The 23,503-nt window shown below is 42.4% G+C and overlaps 1 protein-coding gene across 1 annotated transcript in view; it reads left to right on the top strand.

Annotated features, from left to right (window-relative positions):
- glipr2l (GLI pathogenesis-related 2, like) overlaps positions 1-23,503 on the top strand; it is a 64,025-nt gene that overhangs the window by 10,519 nt on the left and 30,003 nt on the right. The window lies entirely within an intron of this gene.

Here is a 23,503-nt window from a genome sequence, read left to right as displayed (position 1 = left end):
TTAAAGATTCTGAGATTGTGTCTGTCTGTGTCATTTATCTCTAGGCTTTAGTTAGATTGAGTAAATCGGTTTGCATAATTTGATGAGATTCCAGTTGCACTCCAGACCCTCTGAAAAAGGCTCCTCTTAAAGTTTGAAAGAAGGAGAGTTATAATTTGTTCAGTCTCCTTAGTAGCAGAATAGGCTACGGTTAATCGAGTGACTCTGTTTTGTGTACAGTCAGTACTAAAAGTAAGAATATCTTTTTTGATGAATATTTTGATAATCTGATGAAATTTGGATATGTTTATTTGATATAATGGATGAATCAAAATATCTTTACAAGTAAGTGATAGCTATAGACAGATTCATGCAAGGAACTGTCCCAGATACACACTCCTGCAACACTGATCTTTGCAGTTATGAACTGCACAAGACCTATCGTTTATTTTATATTTAAAGCTTTATTTTTAATAAAGGTAAGATGATTAGAAACAAAAAGCTGTTGGCCAAGATGTTTTCTCATGTGTTAGTTAAATCAGCACTTAAACCAAGGTTGGACTTCTCTGTGACTCCTTACGGAAAAATGCAGAATTTTATCCCGAAGCAAGCTCATAGTCACGCAGATTTCAATAATGTTGCAATTTGGCTCCTGAACATAATTTTACTAAAGGAAAATTTGACACATTTAAACTTATTTGAGGAAGATGGTAAGGAAATGCCAGGGAACCATAAACAGGTGAGCCTGACATCAATGGTGGGTAAGTTGTTGAAGAGGATTCTGAGGGACGGGATTGACACATATTCGGAAAGACAAGGACAGATTAAGGACAGTTAACATGGCTTTGTATGTGGGAAATTGTGTCTCCTTAACTTGAGTGACTTTTTTGAGGAAGTAACAAAATGGATTGATGAAGGCTGAGCAGTGGATATGATCTATATGGACTTCGGTTAGGTGTTTTGACTAGGTATGCATGTTAGACTGGTTAACAAGCTTTGATCACATGGAATCCAGGGAAAACTAGCCATTTGGATACAGAACTGGCTTGAACCTAGAAGCTGACGGTGGCGGTGGAGGGTTGCTTTTCAGACTAGAGGCCTATGACCAGTGCCACAAGGATTGGTGCTGAGTCCACTGCTTTTTGTAATTTATTTTAAATAATTTGAATGTGAGCATGGGAGGTATAGTTAGTAAGTTTGCAGATGGCATCAAAATAGATGGTGTAGTGGACAATGAAGAACATTATCTCAGTATAATGGCACCTTGATCAGATGGGCCGATGGGCAGAGGAGTGGCAGATCAGATTTAATTTAGATAAATGTGAGATGCTGCATTTTGGAAAGGCAAATCAGGGCACGACTTGTACACTTAATGGCAAAATCCTGGGGAATTTTGCTGAACAAAGAGACCTTGAAGTGCAGATTCATTGTTCCTTGGAAGTGGATTCCCAGGTAGAAAGGATTCGTTTGGAATGCTTGCTTCTACTGGTCAGTGCATTGAGTATAGGAGATGGGAGATTGTACAGCAGTACAGGACATTGGTTAGGCCGTTGTTGGATCACTGCATTCAATTCTGGCCTTCCTGCTTTAGGAAAAGTGTTGTGAATCTTGAACGGGTTCAGAAAAAATTTACAAGGATGTTGCCAGGGTTGGAGGGTTTGAGCTGCAGGGAGAGGCTGAATAGGCTGGGTCTATTTTTGCTGGAGCTTCGGAGGCTGAGAGGTGACTTTATAAAGGTTTGTAAAATCATGAAGGGTATAGATAGGGTAAATAACCAAGGTCTTTTCCCTGGGTTGGGAGAGTCCAAAACTAGAAGGCATAAGATTAGATTCCCTACAGTGCGAAAGCAGGCCCTTTGGCCCAACCAGTCCACACTGACCTTCCGAAGAGTAACCCACCCAGACCCATTTCCCTCTGACTAATGCACCTAACACTATGGTGAATTTAGCATGGCCAATTCACCTGACCTGCACATCTTTGGACTGTGGGAGGAAACCGGAGCAAACCCACGCAGACATGGGGAGAATGTGCAAACTCCACATAGACAGTTGCCCGAGGCTGGAATCAAACCTGGGGCCCTGGTGCTGTGAGGCAACAGTGCTAACCACTGAGCCACCGTGCCGCCCTAAGTTTAAGGTGAGAAGGGAACTATTTATAAAGGACCTGAGGGGTGGCGAGGGTAATGCATGAGTCAAATGAACTGCCAGAGGAAGTGGTGGAGGCTGGTATAATGACAACGTTTAAGAGGCATCCGGATGGGTACAGGAATAGGAAGGGCTTAGAGGGATATGGGTCAATTGCTGGAAAATGGAACTATATTAATGTAGGATATCTGGTCAACATGGACAAATTGGACCAAAAGGTCTCTTTCTGTGCTGTGCATCCCTATGACTTTGACTCTAAGCTGTATTCAGTTTCTGCACAGTGTTTGCTGGATAAACAAAGTTTAACATCCATTGAGCTCACTGTCCACCAAACTTGGTGTCATTTTTATATAACAATATTGGAATTGTTAGCTAACATCACAGTCTGTCTTTGCACCCACAATGAAAATAAATGAGAAAAACTGTCGTTGATAAGAAAGCTTGAAAACAAAAGTTCAAAATCCCCCATTCCTTCCGAAACTTACTACACTTGTCAGAGCTCACTTAACAGAGCAGAACAATTTAAACATCCACATTTATTGGCAAGGAATTCTTTTCTCAGGGATTTCAAGTTTTTTTTGCTCCTAGTTAGCAAATTGTTCCTTTGTTGACAGATTTTAAAAGGTTCTCTCTTATGTGCAGCCTTCCTTTCATTACCAGCACACTTGAAGCCTCCCACTGTCCTGCCCTGAACTTGCAGCGTCCCTCGCTTCTGTCTCTTTACCCTTGCAGCCTCCTTTACCCATGCTCTCTCTCTTTCTTTCTGCCCTGCCTTGTCAGCCTCCCTTCTTCTCTCTTTCGGTTTCACTCTTTTCCATCATCCTTAATTTATCCCAAAAGATTTTTTTTTGATTATTATTTTGTTGGCATTTAGGGGAGGAAATGGCCTCATGGTGTTACCACTAGACTATTAATCCACACATCCAGGTAATGTTCTGGGCATCCACTTCTGAATCCCGCCGTGGCAGATGGTAGAATTTGAACTTAATAAAACTCTGGAGTTGAGAGTCCAATTAGATTAGATTACTTACATTGTGGAAACAGACCTTTCAGTGAAGCCCACAGTGACCCTCCGAAGAGCAACCCAACCAGACCAGACCCATTCCCCTACACCTAACACTACGGGCAATTTAGCATGGCCAATTCACCTAACCTGCACATTTTTGGACTGTGGGAAGAAACCAGAGCACCCGGAGAAAACCCACTCAGACACGGGGAGAATGTGCAAACTCCACACAGACAGTTGCCTGAAGCAGGAATTGAACCCGGGTCTCTGGTGTTGTGAGGCAGCAGTGCTAACCACTGTGCCACTGTGCTGCCCACAAACATGAAGCTGATTGTCGATTGTCATAAAAACTCATCTGGTTCGTTAATGTCTGTTCAGAGTCATAGAGATGTACAGCACGGAAAAAGATCCTTCGGTCCAACTTGTCCATGCTGAGCAGTTATCCCAACCTAATCTAGTCCCATTTGTCAGCACCTGCCCCATATCCCTGTTAACCCTTCCTATTCATATACCTATCCAGATGCCTTTTAAATGCTGTAATTCAGGGGAGGCAATGGCCTAGTGGTATTATCACTAGACTGTTAATCCAGCGACCCAGATAATGATTTGGGTTTGAATCCTGCCATAGCAAATGGTGGAATTTGAGTTCAGTAAAAATCTGAAATTAAGACAACATTGAGTTCTCCAATTTCAAATAACCTCCCTTCCATTACTCACAGTCACCAACTGGATTCATTCCTCCCATTGACCAACCAGGTTGTACCCTCTGTCTGTCTTTACCACTATGCCCCCATCACCCCCTTTATCTGCAGCTCCCTCTATACCCACGCCCAGTCCTGAAGAAGGGTTACACCTGAAACTTCTCCACCTCCTGTTGCTGCCTAGCTTGCTGTGTTCTTCCAGCCTCCTACCTATCAATTTTGAATTCCAGCAGTTTTTTTTTGTCTCCTTATCTGATCTAGCCTATGCATGAGTCCAGACCCACCAGCCATGATTTGGAGATGCCGGTTTTGAACTCGGGTGTACAAAGTTAAAAATCACACAGTACAAGGTTACAGTCCAAAATAGTTCCAAATAAACCTGTTGGACTATAACCTGGTGTTGTGTGATTTTTAACTTTGCAGATCCACAGTGATGTGGTAGATTCTTCATTGCTCTCTGGGAAATAAGTGCTGGCCTGGTCAGCAGCACCCACACTTTGTGAATAAATTAAATAAATAATAGCATTTGAAGAAGTCTGCATTATCTGCTTCTATTACTTCCCTAAGCAGCCTTTTCCAAAGATTTTGTTATTTATTCACAGGCTCTGGGTGTCACTGGCTCAGTTATAATTGCTGTAGAGAAAGTGGTAGTGAGCTATCGTCTTGAACCCCTGTAGTCCATGTGATATAAGCACATTCACTTTACCGTTAGGGAGGGAATTCCAGCATCTTGACCTAGTGACACTAATGGGAGACCGATTATATTTTCAAATCAAGATAGTGAGTGATGTGGAATGGTTTGCAGCTGGTGGCATTACCATCTGCCCTTGTCCTTCTAGATGGTGGTGGTCATGAGTTTGGAAGGTGATGTCTCAGGATCTTTGATGAATTTCTGCAATGTATTTTGTAAATGGTACACACTGCTGTTGCTGAGAGTCAGTAGTAGAGGGAGTGGACACTTGTGAAAGTGGTGCCAGTTACATGGACTGCTTTGTCCTGGATGGTATTAAGCTTGTTGAGTTTTGTTGGAGCTGCACCCATCCAGGCAAGTGGTGAGTATTCCATCACACTGCTGATTTGTGCCTTGAAGATGGAGGACAGGCTCTGTGGGGTTAGAAGGTGGGTTACTCGCTGTAGGGTTTCTAATATCTGACCTTCTGCTATAGCTACTGTATTTATACGGCTGGTCCAGTTCAGTTTCAGATCAATCGTAACCCCCAGACTGTTGATTGACTATCTGCTAATTGAAATATTCCTCCAGAATAATTTTGAATTTTCATCCATCCATGCCTGCATTAAAGGTTGTTTATGCAACCTTTGCTTGTCACTTTATAACTCTAAAAATTACAATCTTATCACTTCTCATCTTTTTCCAATGAGATCATGCTCAAAACCCTTTGTACCCCTTCACCCTCTTCCTCTTTAAACAGCGTATATACAATTGTACTGCAGTGACCATGACTGTATAGTTCATTCTGAGTATAGGCCATTCAGCCTGCTCTGCCATTCAATGAGATGATGGCTGATCTGATATTCTTTCACTTTCTTGCCTTTTCCCCATATCCCTTGATTTCCCTTACTCATTAAACGAATCTAATCATCTTCGTTTTGAATATACTTAATGACTCAATTTCTACAGCCCCCTGTGGTAAAGAATTTCACAGAACTGTAGCCCTCTGAAATAAGAAATTCCTCCTCATCTGTGTCCTAAATGTATAACCATTTATTCTGAGATTATGCCCTCTGTCCTGGATTCTTCCACTAAGGGTAAACAACCTTTCCAACTCCACCCTATCAAATCCTCCAAGAATCTGACATGTTTCAATAAGGTTGTCTCTCATTCTTCTAAATTCCAACAAGTACAGGCCCAATCGACTCAACCTCTCCTTGTTCCTATACCCTGCATGTTGTATCAGACTGGTGAACCTTCTGTGGACTGCCTCCAATGCCAGTATAACTTTCCTTCGATAAAGTACTCCAGATTTTCACATTATTTCAGCTGTGGTCTGACTAATACCTTGTATAGTTTTAAAATCTCCATACTTTTAAACTTCATTCCCTTTGAAATAAAGGCCAACAATCCATTTGCCTGTCAAATTTGGGTGCTAACGTTTTGTGATTCATGGACAAGGACTCCCAACTCCCTCTCTTCCGTAGCTTTCTTCAGTCTTTTACCATTTAAATAATATTCATCGCCTCTATTCTTCCTGCCAAAGTACATACCCTCACATTTCCCAACATTATATTCCATCTCCCAAGCTTTTGCCCACTCACTTAGAATGATTCTGAACAATGTAAGATGGAGCGAGCTAGTGACCATGTGATAGGAAATGGTCATTTTCATATTGAACAGTGTTGAGAGGGTGTTTGTGAGTGGAAGCAGCTTGAGTCATGCAAGTTATGGTAGATTTTCAGTCCAAGTTGAGGCTTTGAATAGAAAGCTTGGAAAATGAGTCATAAAGTTGAGGGTTTTGGGCTTAACTGTGGGAACAAGATTGTCAAATAACAAATAAAACTGAAAGTGTGGAAATGCTTAGCAAGTCCAGCAGCCGAGAAAGATAGCCTTGATATTGAAGTTGATGACTGCTTGTCAGAACTCTGCTGAACATTTCCAGCTTTTCTCTTCTATTTTATATGTTGTTCATACTGCCTTTTACAAGTGTTCAAAAACTTAGATGGTGTTTTGAGTGCTTTTTCATTTTCCAGAGTTTGTCAACTTTTGTTTTATGAGGATCTGGGGGAAGGGAGAGAGAGAACAACAGCTATCAGTTAATTCTGCAGGTAAAACAAAATCACATCCAGAATCTTCAGGGTCAGTACCGCTCAAAACCACACCACTTTGATCATATTTGCACTGATAAATCAGCTATACTATTTGTTGAATGGAAAATTAACAAAATCCACTTCTATTTAATTATTCTCTCCGCATGTCTAATCCCCTAATTGATTATACACATTACAATTTAGAATCTATTACAACCTTTCTATTTAGAAGAGGGAAAATTAGTGTCATTTCAACGGGGGGGGGCTAGCTTAGTTTTCAGTAACTAGCGTACTGTGTGACAAAACAGCAAAGCTCTTTGGAAGCTCTTCCCACTATTTCTTCTTGCTAATAAACTGTTGAACATAATTCAAAGGCCTGGGGTTATTGGTTATGACTGTTTGCATCATGATGAATGTGGTAACCAGCCTCCAGATATTTTCAGAAGCTGCTTGTTCATGTCTGCAAGCCTAACAGCATTCATGTAATCATTAAATAACATGAATCCTATGTGAATTGAAGTTATAAGTCCACATTTTATCATAGAAGCTGGGTGATATCAGCCATGATGTTTGTGTATTAAAAGTAAACTTCTTTTGTGACTCTTCAATCTTGATTGAACCACACACGGAGACCCTGCTTTGCTGTGATCCTCACTGGCTTGGTGGACAACAGCAGTTCTGACAGGTTTATCATTCCAAGCTCCATTTTGCTGCATTATAAAGTGGTGCCTTCAATCCCAAGTGCCAGCTGCCGATTCCTGGAGCTAGGTATTGCTGTCCCACAATGGGACGCAATTGCGGCAGGATGTGGAGAGGAAGAGCAGGTTGTGAGTAGAGTAGACAATGTTCAACCTCTGCTTCCGCTCTCCACTACATTCAGTAGTGCAAAAAAGGGCAATGCCTCTGAATAATTACTTATAAGGCCAATTGACCTTATTAAGGCCTTTAGAGCCAGTCAATGAGGTCCTTTGTGGTGCAGTGGTAATATAGACCAGGGTTCAAATTCCACCGTCTCAGAGGTGTGCAATAACATCTTTCTGAACAGGTTGATTTCAAAAATATCTACATCGAATGGAAACTTGTGGGTGGAGGCTGAATTCAAGGGTTCTTTGTTGGTGGCCAGTGAAGAAAGGTGTGACTAGAAATGAAGGTGACTCAAAAGGCAGGGAAACTCTGAAGGTTAGGCAGAGGCATTGCAACAGGCCGAAAAGGTTCACTGCATGGATTGAAGAATTAAAGGTGCTCATTGAAATAAATCCACAGAAGTCAGTACCCCATGACCAAGTCACCCTTTATTTACATGTGAACAGTCCTTGAGTCTTGTACTGCCTCAGAGTGTCAGTACGTCTGTAACTTCCCTTTATACCTGTCAGCCAGAGCTCCCTGGACCAGATTAACAGCCCCAATCAGGGAACTCATATTCTGTGAGGTCCAGTTGGCTGACCTCATTCCAACCACACTCTTATCAAAGGAGAGGGAAAATGGGATGTCTGAGGCCCTTTCTCCCTCCAGCTTGGCTATCCTGTTGGATGTGGAAGGTGTACCTGGGAATGGCTGCTGCTGCAGTAAAAGCCATTAAAGTAGTGCAAGGGCAGCACATGCATTGAAGAAGGGACCCAGGCATCAGGATGGTACAGTAGCAAGATGAGGGTGACAAAGAGAAGGAGCTCCTATCCTGGGCACGGAATCGACTGGAGGAGGCAGAATTACCTGGATGTGAAGGAGACTGCTCCTCTCCAGGAAGATAATCATAGTTTTCTGTACCTTCTGTTACTGCAGAGCTGACATTTCCCTCACTCACTGCCATAACCAGTCAGCAGCAGTCAATGTTACCATCATCTTGAATTTCTTCTGTGCTGGATCATCGCAGGGCTGTGGGCCCCTGTAAAATCTCACGGTCAGCTGGAAACTGCTGCGTCACCATGGTAATGCACCAATATACCAATCAGGAGCAGTCAGAGGCCATTTGGCTCCCTGAGCCTATCACCTCTCCCCCCCCCTCCCCCCCACCCAACCTTGTTAGTCTTGAATTCATCTCCACCTCAATGACCCTGTGTCCACCCCGGTCTGAGGGTGAGAGTTCCACAGCCTTGCAGACCCGTGAGAGCAAAGAATTCTCGTCTTCAGTGGGAGACCTTGTATTTTTAAACTGTATCCCCCAGTTCTTCTCCAAAAGCAAACATCCTTGTAGGATCCACCTGCCAACTTTCATCAGGAACTTGAGTGTTTCAATAAGATTATGTCTCAGTCTTTAATCTCTCATGGATATAGGGCCACACTGTCCAATCTTTCTTCAAACAATAACCTCCTTTCCCCATTCCAGGAATTTGTCAGGCGCGCATTCTCTGAACTGCTTCTGACACAGCTATATCCTTCCTTAAATGACAAGGCCAAAAGTGTGTACACAGTACTCCAGGTATGGTATCATTAATGCCCTGTATAGCTGTAGAAAAGCATTCCCCACTTAGATGTTCCATTCCCCTTGCAATGAATACCAACATCCCATTTATCTTCCGAATCCCTTGCTGTGCCTCCACATTCACATTTTGTGATTCATGTATCTAAATCCCTAAATCCCTCTGGACCATAGGTCTGCTATTTCTCTTCATTGAAATAATACTAAAATAATAAATAAATAATTATACTTTGTTCTTCCTGCAAAAGTGGATGAATCAACAATTTCCCACATTATAATCCATTTGCTCACTTTTCTAACCTGCTCCTGCCCTTTCCTTTTACATCCTCTTCACAACTTCCTTCCCTGCTTTGTCATCAGCAAACCGAGCAACCATATCTTCAATCCCATCATCTGAGTCATTGAAATGGATTTTAAGTTGTCGAAGCACTAACATTGATTCCAGTGGGACTCACTTATCACATCTTGCCAAACCAAAATGACCTGTTTATGCCTTTGCTGTATCTTGTTAGCTAACCACTTCTCTATCCCTGCTCATATGTTACCCTACTTCTGGAAATACAATATGACTGTATCCAAAGGTCCTTCTTTATCCTCAATGCTTGATACTTCCACAAAAATATCTAATAAATTTAATGAACACAATTTCCTTTTACAAAACCATGCTTGTTGCATTGAGATTTTCGAAGTGCCCTGTTATAACTTCTTGAATAATAGATTCCAGCATTTCCCCTCAGACCGACATTAAGCGAGCTAACCTGTAGTTTCCTGCTTTCTGCCTTGCTACCTTCCTGAATAGAGGAGTTACATTCAGTATTTTCCGAGCTGATAGGACACTTCCAGAATCTAAATCACAGCTGCCATCTTTGCCAAGGCTGGCGACTACATCAAGTTTTCAGACCCCAAGCTCAGAAGGTGCTGGGTTTTGCCACCATTGTCAAATTGCCCAAAATCCAGGGTGGTATTAACTGCACCCATGTTGCCATCAAAGGACCCATTATTGGAGCAGGGTGGTTCATCTACTGGAAGGCCTGTTGCTTCAACCTGCTGGGGTGTGCACACTTTCCTGGAAAGTGTCATGACATTTTCATTCTTCACTAGTCAATGCTCGTTCATCTCTCCCACCTGGCTCTGGGAATGGATTCTAAAGGACAAGGGCTATCCTCTGTGGAGATGGCTGCTCTTCACTATGTGAGCACCACAAAAATCACCATAAAAGAAAATTTCATTTATAGTTGTCAACTTGGCACAGCACTCACTGAGCAAGCCACTGGCCTGCTGAAGATGTACTTTCTCTGTCTGCATTGTCAGGATATCTCACCTGGCTGGGAGCTGCTGCACATTTCATAACTTGGCCCAAAGAAAGGGGGTACACTCTGAAGAGGCAAAGACAGAGGAAGGTGCGACTTTCTTGGAACAGGACATAGGAGAGGGATGGGGCAGGGCATACATCCAGGGGCACTTCCTGCTGCACAGGGTGAGTGGATGATCGTGGAGGTGCCAGGCCTAGGGCGCCAGGAGTCAATGATTACAGGAGACAATCTGATCCAGGAAACCTCAGCTGATGAGCTCTGAGGTCTCCAGGATGCCACACAGGCTGTCCTGGCCCAGGGAAGAAGCTCGTGTCCAGCTGTTGCTGCATTATGGTCACAGAGAGAATTATTACCTGGAGTCTCCACTATCGCTGATAGGAAGTTAATGTTTCCTTCACTAACTTTTATGGTTGTTCAGCGCAAGACTAATCAAATCATGCATCCCATGGTAAAGAAGTATAATTTTAAACATCGTCCCTTAGCTCTTAAACCACCTTGGCCATGGGACTTCTATTAGTTGGCCCAGTTCTTTACTGGGGTCTCATGTGAGGGAAAGCTGCTAAAATCCAGGTGTATCTTGAAAGTCATCGCTCTCACAAAGCCAGGAAAGTCTCCAAATAATCATCCAACTCTTGGCCGGTATTCCTACTATCAACATGCCTTAAGGTGTATAATTCTACAGTGCATCAAACCCAAGCATAGAAAACATCCTGAGAATGGACCAGACAGGCTTTTGATAAGGATGAAGTACGTGATCAGATTCTCACATTAACCCCCTTCATTATAAATAGCTTTCAAAGAAATCTCAAAATGGGGTCATTTTTCCTTGACCTCCCTGCAGTGTATGATATAGTCTGGCATATTGGCCTGTTCTTCAAAATGTCAAGAGTTCTCCCTTCCTGTGTTAGTGACGCCATTGAACTGCTACTTGGTGACAAGAGGTCAGGGTCCAGATAGGTGACAAAACGTGTACCTGAAGTAACCAGATGAGTGGGCTATCCCAGGATTCTGTCATTGCTTCAACCATGTGCAACATGGACACAATTACCCACCTCCAACCTGGTCTAGGAAGGTTATCTATGCAGGCAATATCTGCTCTGACAATAGACAATAGGTGCAGGAATAGGCCATTCTGCCCTTCGAGGCTTGGACTCTCTCATGGATCTGGAAGGTGCACTAAACTGTGATTCTGTATTAAAATGTAAAAATATTCTTGCACAGGAGCTAACATAGTCACCAGTAGCTATCCTATTTATTCAAGGATTTTGGCACTTTCTATTTATAGAACTGTCAATCAACGAAAACACAATGAAAACACATTGCAAATGAATAGTATACCTAGTGCCTGTGATGGCAAGCCAAAGCTAATATTGACACAGTTTAGGCCTCTGTGTTCGATCAGTTAGCAGATCAAAAACCTGACTGGCTTCCTCATTATTTTTAGCCCTTTGATCTCATCACGCTGTCTTGTGATAAGGAAAGCTTTACTTTTGATAGATATTTTTATTGAAGAAAAAGAAAATTTTTTTTATATAACATATTATTACAAACTTACAAAATAATACACACAAATACAAACATTAATATGCAATTAGATATGAAACAAATAATGGCCAAGACGTAGCAAACAAAGAGAAAAGATAAAGAAAAGAAAAAACACTCAACTAACTACTAATCTAACTTATAACTAACCAGAAAGTATAATAAAATATCTTACATTACTTAAAAAGAAAAAAAGGATAACATAATAATTAAATAATGAGGTACATGGTCAGGACGAATTAACATCAAGTCATAATAAAACCCCTATTCGTATGGCATTCCTCCCCCCCCCCCCCCGGGGTCCCCGGACTAGCCAGAACCACTATCACAACTAGATAAAAGCCCTTGACAAAATGGCCGAGATATCTGTATCCTTTTCGTTCAGAAAGGGCTTCCATATTATAGAATAATTCAATTTTTTGGTGCACCATATTTGTAAGGAAGTCAAGGGGAATAGATTCTATGACCAACCTATACCAATTCGAAAGTCCTGGAGGGCCCTCAGCTACCCAGTTTACTAAGATATTTTTCCTTGCACTAAAGGAAAGAATAGAGAATAATTTCCTCCCGTGCACATCCAGGGAGGGCAAGTTCGAAAAGCCCAGGAGAAGAGATACTGGATCCACCCTAATTTCTGCTCCCAAGATTTCTGTCAGAGCATTTGCTACTCTGACCCAGTAATTGCGGATCTTATCTCATGTCCATAAGCAGTGTGTGAGAGTGCCCACCTCTATTTTACATTTAGGACACATTGGAGATGCTCCTGCCCTAAATTTTGCCAATCATTCTGGAGCTATATGAGTCCTATGGAGTATCTTTAATTGAGTATCTTGGGTTCTATTATATATAGAGATCTTTCTTGCATTTTCCCAAATGTCGTCCCACATTTCTGAAGAGATTTCCAACCCCAACTCCTGATTCCATGTTTTAAACAATCTTTCCATGTCTTCCGATACAACGTTATGTAGTGAGTGATAAAGAGTGCTGACCGAGGGTAAACCCACTGGCCGCAACACTCTTTGTTCCCTATCTGATTTATAAGAGCAATCTAATAACGTAGTCTTCTTCTGTATGTAATTTCGAATTTGGAAGTACCGAAAGAGGTCTCCATTAGGTAGTCCAAATTTCTGGTGTAACTGTTCAAAAGACATCATAACCTCCCCATCAAACAAATCCCCTAAGCAAGAAATACCCCTGGACCACCAGGATTTAAATGTGGCGTCTGTGAAAACCCCATGCTCCCACTATAGGAGTATAAGGGGGGGTTTTTTGTGAGTTGCCCTCATTTTGCTGCATTATCCTCCGGGCTTTAATTGTCTTTAATATAATAGGGTTTTTACAATGGTCCACAATGGCATTCATTTTATCTAAAAATAGGAGATTAATAAGAGGGCACATTGCTTGAGAGGCCTCAATGTCCATCCAGAGTGATTGGGTTTTGTGTGACCCACAATCAGCTATGTAGCTTAATAGAGAACTCAGCTGATACCTCCTAAAGTCTGGAAAATCCAGCCCTCCCCTTGCTTGTGGAAGCTGCAGCTTCCTTAACTTAATGAGGGGCCCCATCTATGATTCCAGATGAAAGATCCAAGCCAACCGTATAGTTTGTGCAATGCCGGCCTCGGTAGCATCACAGGGAGCAGTCTGACAGGGTATAGGAGATGGGGCAAAATAATCATTTTAATTAGAGCTATTCTACCTAACCAAGATATTGGAAGATTCCCCCCACGGTTGAAAGTCCTGCCTTATCCTCTCCAACAGATGTATAAAATTGGCTTTATACAGCTGGCCAAATATTGAGGTGATAAAAATACCTAAATATAAAAAACCCTCCAAGGACCACCGAAAGTAAAAGCGAGATCCATCTGATAAGTGGGACATACTAGCGAGACCGCCCATCGGCATGGCCTCTGATTTTGTGAAATTAATTTTGTAACCTGAAAACACACTAAATAAATTAATTCCTTGGGTCAGGCGTGGCACGGACATCAAAGGATTACTAAGAAAGAGGAGAACATCATCTGCATAAGGGGTCATTTTATGTTTACCCGTACCAACCCTCAGAGCTATTACATTAGAATCAGCCCGTATAGCTTCCGCCAATGGCTCAATTATTAGCGTAAATAACAATAGTGAGACAGGACAACCCTGATGGCAGCCCCTATCCACATTGAAGCTATCCGAGCCTAAGCCATTGGTAATCACGGCCGCTTTGGGGTCATTATACAATATTGACACCCATTTAGCGAATACCTTTCTGACACCGAACTTTTCCAGTATGTAAAACAGGTATGACCATTCAACCCGGTCGAGTGCCTTCTCCGCATCCAACGAGACTACTATTCCTGGTATTCTTTCCTGATGACAGACTTGAGTCACATTCAAAACCCTTCTAATATTATTAGATGATCTATGGCCCTTGATAAACCCTGTCTGCTCCTCTTTTATGATGTGTGGTAAAACCCTCTCCAGCCTTCATGCTAATGTTTCAGAAATAATTTAAAATCTACGTTTAGTAAAGATATTGGTATGTATGATGCGCAATCTTCTGGGGTCTTTCCTTTTTTGAGAATGAGAGAGATATTCACCTCTCTCAACGAAGCGGGGAGGCAGCCCTGACTATATGAATAATTACACATGACTATAAGTGGACCAGCCAGTACCCCTATAAACTCTTTGTAGAATTCAGCCTGGAATCCATCTGGGCCAGGTGCTTTACCGCTCTGAAGCTGCCTGATTGTGTCAAGTACTTCCTGGATTGTCAGGGGAGCATTCAGGATCGACACCTGTTCTGGGGTTAAGTCCGGAAAGGCCAGGCTTTTAAAAAAGGCCTCCCTTTTCCTAGATCTGTCTACACAATCCTATGATTTATATAAATCAGAGTAAAACTCTCTGAAGGCTGTATTGATCCTTTTGCGGTCATGAGTCAAAGTACCAGCACTTTCCCTGATGGATGTGATAGCTCGAGGGGTCTTTTTTTCCCTTGCGAGAAACACTAGGTATCTACCAGGCTTATCTCTGTATTCATATAATCTTTGCTTTACAAATAATATTTCCCTCTTTGCCGTTTGGGTAAGTGCAGTATTCAGGACTGTCCTAAGGGCTGTAATCCTTTGTAACTTAGCAACAGAGGGCCTATCAACATACACTATCTCAGCTGCCTTCAAGCGAGCCTCGAGTAGATGTTGTTGCTCTCCCTTTTGTTTTTTCTGCCGAGTATGAAATAATCAGACCCCGCGCATAAGCCTTAATGGTCTCCCACATCACTGACGGGTTAAGGGCTGGAGCTGAGTTAATTTCCAAAAAGGTTTTGAATCCTTGAGAAAAATATTTTACAAATTTACTATCCTTCATTAAAAAAGAATCCATACGGCAATGTCGGGCGGTCGTTTCATTGTTCCTAGTCTTGGTTTCCATATACACTGCAGCGTGATCAGAAATTATTATATTACCTATTTTACAGGATAGTGTGGAATTCAGAAAAGTAAAGGGAGCAAAAAGCTCTCAATATCAATTCAATTACGTAGATTAGAATAAAAAGAGAAATCTCTGCCTTGTGGATGAAGGCACCTCCACACATCTACTAACCCTGACTCCTTATTCAAATCCGCCAATTGTTTGGATCGAAGAGATATACCCGCAGTACTTTTGGGTATCCTGTCTACCTCCGGGTCCATAATACAGTTAAAATCTCCTCCTATAATTGTGTAACGAGCCCCGAAAGCCATCAGTTTGGAGAATGCTTCCATTATAAATTTGAAAGAGTGTGCCGGAGGACAATAAAGGTTCAAAATCCCATGCTCCTCTCCATTTATGAGGGCTTTGATCAGTATATACCATCCAGATCCATCCTTTATCTGACTTAAGATTTTAAAAGGAAGGTTCTTCCAAATGAGAATAACTATTCCCCTACCTTTTGAACTAAAAGATGAAAAGAAGGCCTGATCAAATCCTCCTTGTTGTAATTTCAAGTGCTCTTTATCCAATAATTGTGTCTCCTGTAAAGAGAGCTATATCAATTCCTTCTTTTTTGAGGTTTGATAGTATTTTCTTCCTTTTGATTGGTGAATTACTCCCCTTGACATTCCAGGTGCACCACCTAATCGAATGACTAACCCTGATCATCCAGGCAAGTCCGAGACCCCCCGGGAGGGAGAACCCCACCCAAAATACTCCGAGCATTGATCGTGGAAAATTCACAAAAATAGAAATTCTTTAATGCACTCACACCAATATAGTGAAAAACTATTTCTAAATAAGAAAAATATAAAACACATTTAAATGGAGATTTTCCCCCTTGCTCCCAGAGGGCATCCCTTCCGCTCAGTAAACCTATGGTATCCTCTCCCAACCAGCACCCCACCCTCAACCCAGGCACCACATAGTAAAATAAAGAAATTCCAGTGTGCTATAAAGCTAAAGATGAAAGTGAGCTCCCCACCACCCCCACCCACACCAGTGCCTAGATACATTTAGTAAAGATAATACCAAGTATCAGCATATAAAACTATAAAGTTACAATCTCAGCAGGTAATAACTAAGTATGATAACAGAAAAAGAAAACCCCACTCTAAGAAAGAAATGAGGTAGAACAGAACAATCACCATCCCCCACACGAATCAACCAAACTGCTTGTATTATATAAATAAAAAGGAAATTGCATACTGGAGAGCAAATAAGCCCCCCTCCCTACCCCTCCCGGAGACGATATTAAACAATAAAGGAAATAATAAGAAAAGAAAGGGTAGACAGGGGGGGGGGGGGGGGGGGAAGCAAAACAGCCTCATTGACCACACGGATTCATTCTTAGAGTTTATTTAAGAGAGTCCAAAAATTCTTTGGCCTTCACCGGCAATCCAAAGTTATAGACGGATCCTTTGTGGCCTAAGCGCAGTGTTGCTGGGTAATGCAAGAAATACTGGATGTTTAAGTCCCTTAGACGCTTCTTTGTTTCATCAAACACCCTCCTCTTGCAGGCCAAAGCTGGGGAGAAATCCTGGAACAGCATAATCCTAGATCCCTTAGATATCATGGCATGGGGATCCTCCCGGAGGGTTCTGGAGGCTTCCAGAAGCATTTGCTTCTCTCTGTAACACTGAAGCTGGAACAGGACCGTGCAGGGGCGCTGGTCCAACCTGGGCCTGCGTATAGCAACCCGGTGGGCCCACTCTACCTCCACCTGGCCTGACCCAGACTCCAGCTTCAGTATCTGAAGGAGCCACTGCAAGCTGGCCTTCCACTTCCCATTCAGGAAGGCCCAGCAAACAAATTTTTTTTGGCGACCCCGATTCTCGAGGTCATCAATGTATTCTTCTAAGGCCCGGACTTGTTGTTCAAACGTCCAGACCCGGCCCACGGCTGACTCTGCAGCAATTTCCAAGTTCGCGGCCTTTAGCTCCGCCCCTCCAATGCGATGTTTGATTTTTAAAAATATCTCGGTCGTGCTATTGCAGCGCGCCCGAGAATGATTCCCACCTGGACCTGGATTCATCTATGAAGACGTCGATCTTCTCCTGCAGCTTGTTAATTAAAGAGAACAGGCTCGCCAACGTAGGTAAGTCCCCTGAGGCAGCCATGGATGTCTCTGCTGCTGCTGGAGGGGGTGGGGGAGGGGATCCTGCCTGCTGCGAGCTGCGGGCATTCTTTCCTTTAGTCATTTTAGCACTGTACCAGACTACTCACACTACGTGCAGAATGACTAAATAAATTAGGTAAAAGCTATTTTGAATGGTTTGGAAGGTGTAGTGGAAGCGGGTAGCCCACTTTGCCCGAGTTTTGGGTGGAGTACTACAGGCTCAGACTTGCTGGGTCGCCGCCATCTTGGATCTCCCTTAAGGAAAGCTTTGATGTGTTTTTAATATTTCAATTAGGTTTGAGTTTGGAAATGTGGCCAGCTATAATATGCTAGAAATGCTGCCCGCAGCAAATAGTGGATGTTGCATTTGGAAATATACCACATCCTTGACTTGCACATAAAGAAATTTGGGTAACATTGAACAGCATATTCAGCCTTAGCTGGTACCAGTAAACATTCACACTTGCAGCCAGGTTTCAGGAACCTTTGAGACTGGATTGTCTCATTGATGCAACTTGATTTGATATTTCTGTGGAGAGCACTCTGCAGATGCATGTTCTTATGGTATATTTGCAAAAGTGAGGCTTCCAGATTTTCACCATCAAAGGAAGCATTGTTTCCCATAGGTCTCCATTGTGCCAAGAATTGCTGTATGTTTTCAACTCAAGCCTAATTGGCTTTTAATTGCTAACCAGCTGTTTAAAAGCTGCACTTCGTAATCCACAGCCAACCTGTCGAGCAGGTTTTATGTGTAACAAAGGTCATGGGAATATTGGGCTTATCTTCCCCTAAAAACACTCAAAACATTCATGCCTGCTGTGGCAGAGATGAGCTTAGGTTCCTGGCAGCCTCTGAGTCCAGTGCAGATTCATGGAGTCAGTGGCAGAGGTGAGTTTGGGCCCAGTATGAGACCGGGTTGCATTGACAAGGTAGGGCCGAAGCAGACCCATGGTGACAGCAGAGCCAATTTAAGGCTGATGTAGTACCCAGTGGCATCGGTGGCAGCTGCATTGGCAAAGTCTGGCGAGGACTCAGAGAATATCAGTGGAGGCGAGATGACGCTAAAGAGTAACGACTTGTTCCAGCAGTAACGGTGCAGTGAAGGGGACTCGTACTGGCCAGCAGGCCCCTGGGCCAGGGCAAAGCACTTAACAAGTAGAACGGTAAAGTCTTTATTTCTCTTAGGAGGTTTGTCAAACAGAGCTTTTCTGCCTTGGATCACCTGCTGACAGTGATTGTCACTGTTCAATCCTTTGACTTGGATTTCCACTGTTGGGTTGGGAGTGCAGGGTCAGGATGTTTCCCAGCTCTGCAAACCCGACTAGAGAAAAAGCCACCCAGAGGTCAGATAGTTCCTCTGGGGTGGTAGAGTTTCCTGTGAATAAGGCTGGGCAACACCAGAGTGAGAATATGGATCCCTGGGTGCATAGCTGTCTGTTGAAGTTTAATTTAATAAAAATTAAAATCCCTCCAATCCTAATCCCACACACCCACTCACCCTCTCCGTACACTCACCATGCCTCCTCCATTTCAATCCGTGACCCCTCATGCCCATCATGTCGACCTATGCCCACCTATCACCCCACTGCCCATTTACACCCCTTATGCCAACCCATGCTCCTGTTCCACCATCCTCCATCTTATACCTACCATTCCTATTCACATCAAACAGTCTATAACCAGATCTCGTAGTCAAAGAAATGGCAGATATATTGTTGTATGAATCAGTCATGCAGCAATGGAGACCTTTATGTTTAATTTATTAGACTGAGTGAAATAGCAGGTGAATGCTATAACAGCTCCCTTTTAATAAGTCTTTTGATGCTTTTGACACATCCCCTTTACAGCAAACTTTCAGATGAACTGTTGACAATTTGAACTGGTGCTTTGACAGTTTTGGCATTAAATTTGACGGCTCTGCTGACATTTGAAATGAGTGTGAATGTAGCAGATTAATGTATAGTGATGTTTAACTGTTACAAAGGACACCTGAGTTGCAGTAGCTACCTTACCACCTTCAAATGTGCTTTGGAACTAGATCTAAATGGGCACCTCACCTTTCCAAAGGGGTAACCTGTTAATTGAAATGAATCCACCAAGTTTTAATCACATTACTTTGGGTGTTATACCTCTAAGCCCTCAAATCTTACTGCAGTGGAGTCAGTTGATAACTTAAATAGTCAGCTACATTTGTAAAACAGATGTGCTTGATAGGAGCTTGGCCTCACAAAAATGAGAAGTGCCTTGTTCAGAACGAAAGTTATGCATTTTGTCAACTTCTCCTACTTTCTCCTTGATTCGGAGAGGCTGTCCATTATGGTGAAAGTCGTAGCTTTTAGTTCTATTATGGGCTTGGACTAATTGCTCACCCTGTAGCCACTTCTCATGAATGTGATTTACATTAGGCTATTCGACCAAGTCCATGAAAAAGGAATTGAACAATTTTTGACAATAATAAGGAATAAAACATGAATTAATTCTGAGAAGCCGTTGTTTTAATGCTTGAGGCAACCTGGGCAAATGCTAAGCCTGGATCTTTCAGAAATTAGTTTAGCAACGAGTCAGCACATTAGTGTTTGTAACCAGGACACCAAAAACTAACTGAACTCAGAAAACAGGGCCAACATCTGAAAACTAATCTTGTCAATGAGAGAGAGAGAGAGCACTCAAAAGTAAAGTTTACAGACTTCTTCCCCCTTTTCCAATGTATTTTTCAAGATTTTAGTTTCCAGTTGTGGCTTTAAATAATTTTCAGTATATACAACTGAGCTGCTTTGTTATGAAGTGGAGGATTATCACTTAAGAAAGGAGTATGTTGGTTTTGCACATGGTTTAAATGAATTAGCTTCAACACTGTGAGAACACAGCTGAGAGAAGTTGAACTCAAATGAATCATAGGATACCCCATGTACTGTAGGAAAGTGATCTGTCGAGATTAAGATTTGGCTATGATTTGTATTCTTTGCTGTTTTGCACATATTTCCTACAGATTTTGAGCTGTGGAAAATTCCCATAATGTGATTGTTGTCTGTGTGTTTCTGATTTAAGAGTAAAGGATAGGCCTCTCGGCTCTTGTCTAGCAATGATGTTGCTCAGCAATGAAGGCACTGTAGTTCCAGCAGCTAGTTCTTTCATGAAATAGCTGCTGTCATTGAGAGTGGTGGTGACAAGGTTGCTGAACTAGACTTCAGTATTCCAGTTAAAGGCGGGGGAAAGATAAAACCCAGACCTGGTAACTGATCGATGTCCATTATCAGCTATCACTCTGCATTTGCATGTTTCTGCCATTGGTTTTCATGTGACTGAACAGAATCATTCTCAACCCACAGAGCACAAAGGGGAAGATGCCCCATGACATGGTGGGATTTAGAGTCCAGGATTTGCTTCCTTTTCTTTCCTTCCTGAAACTTCACCACCTTATCAATAAAGCATTTAGGCTCAAAGCATGATGCAGTTCCATGGACAAGTTCTTACTACTGGAACATTTAGCAGCAAGCCCTGACAAGTGAGTAGTGTCAATGCTACCACATCTTGAGGGAGTATCAAAATGTTTTTTGAAGTGTTTGCTCTGTCCTGTACTTGAACATTGGCTATTTGAGAGTTGAGAAACCAGGGCTTGTTGGGGTAATGTTTATCAGCCACCTGGACAAAGTGTCCCATCCATCATAGTTCACTTTGCAGGAGGCTTGCCTGAATGCTTGAAGGACATGAATGTTTGTTCAAAGTCATCCCTTTGAATCTAGAGGATACAAAAGATGCATTGCTGATGGAATTTAGCACTCTTATGTGTCACTGATACAAGGTCCCTGTCTCACTGCAATATAGGCATTTCGTGAGAACAACCACTTGGACTTTTGGAGACTTGCAGAACTTTTATTGTTGAACACTTACGGTTAGAGTTTTTAAGAGGCTGAACTGGTACTGTTAGCCTGGTGTTGAATCTCCTTTTCAATGGTGACCTTTTGAGAGAGGTGGCTGCCAAAGTACAGAAAGTGCTTAACATCTTCCAGACTCTCTCTTTCACCATTTATGGGAGGTGAGATATTTGGCAGACCAGGCCTGAGTTAATAGGAGTCTTAGTTTGGCAATATTTAAGGACAGTCCATGTCTCTTGGACACAGAGTTAAAGAACTCAAAAGCAGCTTGCAAATCTGGCGCAAAGTATACTGCAATACTGCATGTTTGTGGTGGGCACTTTATACCATTGGTATGGAGGTGATTCAGGTTAAAGAATTTTCCATCTAGGCAGTACTTACTATACTCACCAAAGGGCATCTGATCATTGAAGTGAATAGTCACTGTCAGGTCAATTATAAATAGTGTGGGGACAATCTCAGAGCTTTGCTTGACACTTGTGTCTTTTCCTGATGAAGGGGTTTTGCCCGAAACATCGATTTTCCTGCTCCTCGGATGCTGCCTGACCTGCTGTGCTTTTCCAGCACCACTCTGATCTTGACTCAGGATTTTGAAGGTGACTGCTTCACAGAGTCATACAGCATAGAAACAGGTCCTTTGGCCCACCTTGTCTATTTCACCAACAAATGCCAAACTACACTAATCTCATTTACCTATGCTTTGTCCATTACCTCCTATGCCCTGGCATTCTAAGCACTCATCCAGATGCTTCTTAAATATGAGTGTGTGCTTCTACCACCCTCTCAGGCAGCACATTCCATATATCTCCCACCCTTTGGATGAAGATGTTTCTCTTAAATCTCCTCTAAGCCAATTGCTCCTCTCCTGAAACATGTGCCTTCTGGTATTAGATACGTCTGCCATGGGCAAGAGATTCTCATGATCTACTCTGTCTATGCTTCATAATTTTGTTTACCTCAATCAGATTCCCCATGCAGCTTCCCCTGCTCCAGGGTAAACAAACCTAGCCTATCCAGTCTGTCTTCATAACTGAGACTTTTCATCTCAGGCAACATCCTGAAGTATCTCCTCTGCTCCCGCTCCAGTGTAATCACATCCCTCCGATAGTGTGGCAACCAGAACTGCACACAATATTCCATCTGTGGCTTAACCAATGTTTTATAAAATTGTAACAAAACTTCCTTGCTGCTATGTTTTACACCCTGACTAATGAAGGCAAACATCCCATATGCCTGGTTAAGCACCCAGTCTCCCTGTGCTGACACCTTCAGGGATTGATAGACTTTTATACCAAAGTCTCTTTGTTTCTCAGTACTCCCTAGGGACCAATCATTCACTGCGTAAATTGTTCCCTTATTCAAACTCCCAAAATGGACTACCTCGCATTTATTGGGAGTAAATTACTCTGCCCAATTTATCAGCTGATTAATATCAGACTGCAGTCTGAGACCATCGTTCTAATTACCAATAACAATACCAATTTTCATGTAATTTACAAATTTTCTAATTAAACCTTCCATATTTTCATCAAAGTTGCTAATGCATAGAGCAAACAGTAAAGGTCCCAGAACAAATTCCTGTGCTATATCGCTGGTTACAGGCATCCAATTACAAAAACAACTCTCCACCATCACCGTTTCGCAATGCTCCTTGATAATAAAGCTCATTCAATTCAATTCCCTCCTATTTGGATGACAATTTTGGACCCAGTTTGCCAATCTGCCTTGGATCCCATGGGCTATTACCTTTTGGACAAGCATTCCATGTTGGACCTTGTCAAAGGCCTTACTGAAGTCCATGTAAACCACATCAACTGCCCTACCCTCATCAATATATTTAGTCACCTTTTCAAATAGTCAATTAAATTCATCAGACAGGATCTCCATCTAACAAATCTGTGCTGAGTATCCCTGATCAATCCCTCCATTTCCAAGTATTGATTAATCCTGTCCTTCAGAATGTTTTCCAATAATTTCCCTCCCACTTACATTGGCTGAAATTACCCAGCCTAACTCCACTGCCCTTCTTCAACAAAGGAACCAAATTAGCTATCCTCCAGTCATCTCACACTTCACCTGTAGCCAGTGTAGTATTATATATGTCCACCAGAGTCCCAGCAATCTCCTCCATTGCCTGCGGTAGCAGCCTGAAGTATATTTCATCAGGATATATGCACCTTTATGTCTGC

This window comes from Chiloscyllium punctatum, chromosome 8, assembly GCF_047496795.1.
Source record: "Chiloscyllium punctatum isolate Juve2018m chromosome 8, sChiPun1.3, whole genome shotgun sequence".
NCBI lineage: Eukaryota > Metazoa > Chordata > Chondrichthyes > Orectolobiformes > Hemiscylliidae > Chiloscyllium > Chiloscyllium punctatum.
This window is presented reverse-complemented; position numbering and strand designations above follow the sequence as displayed.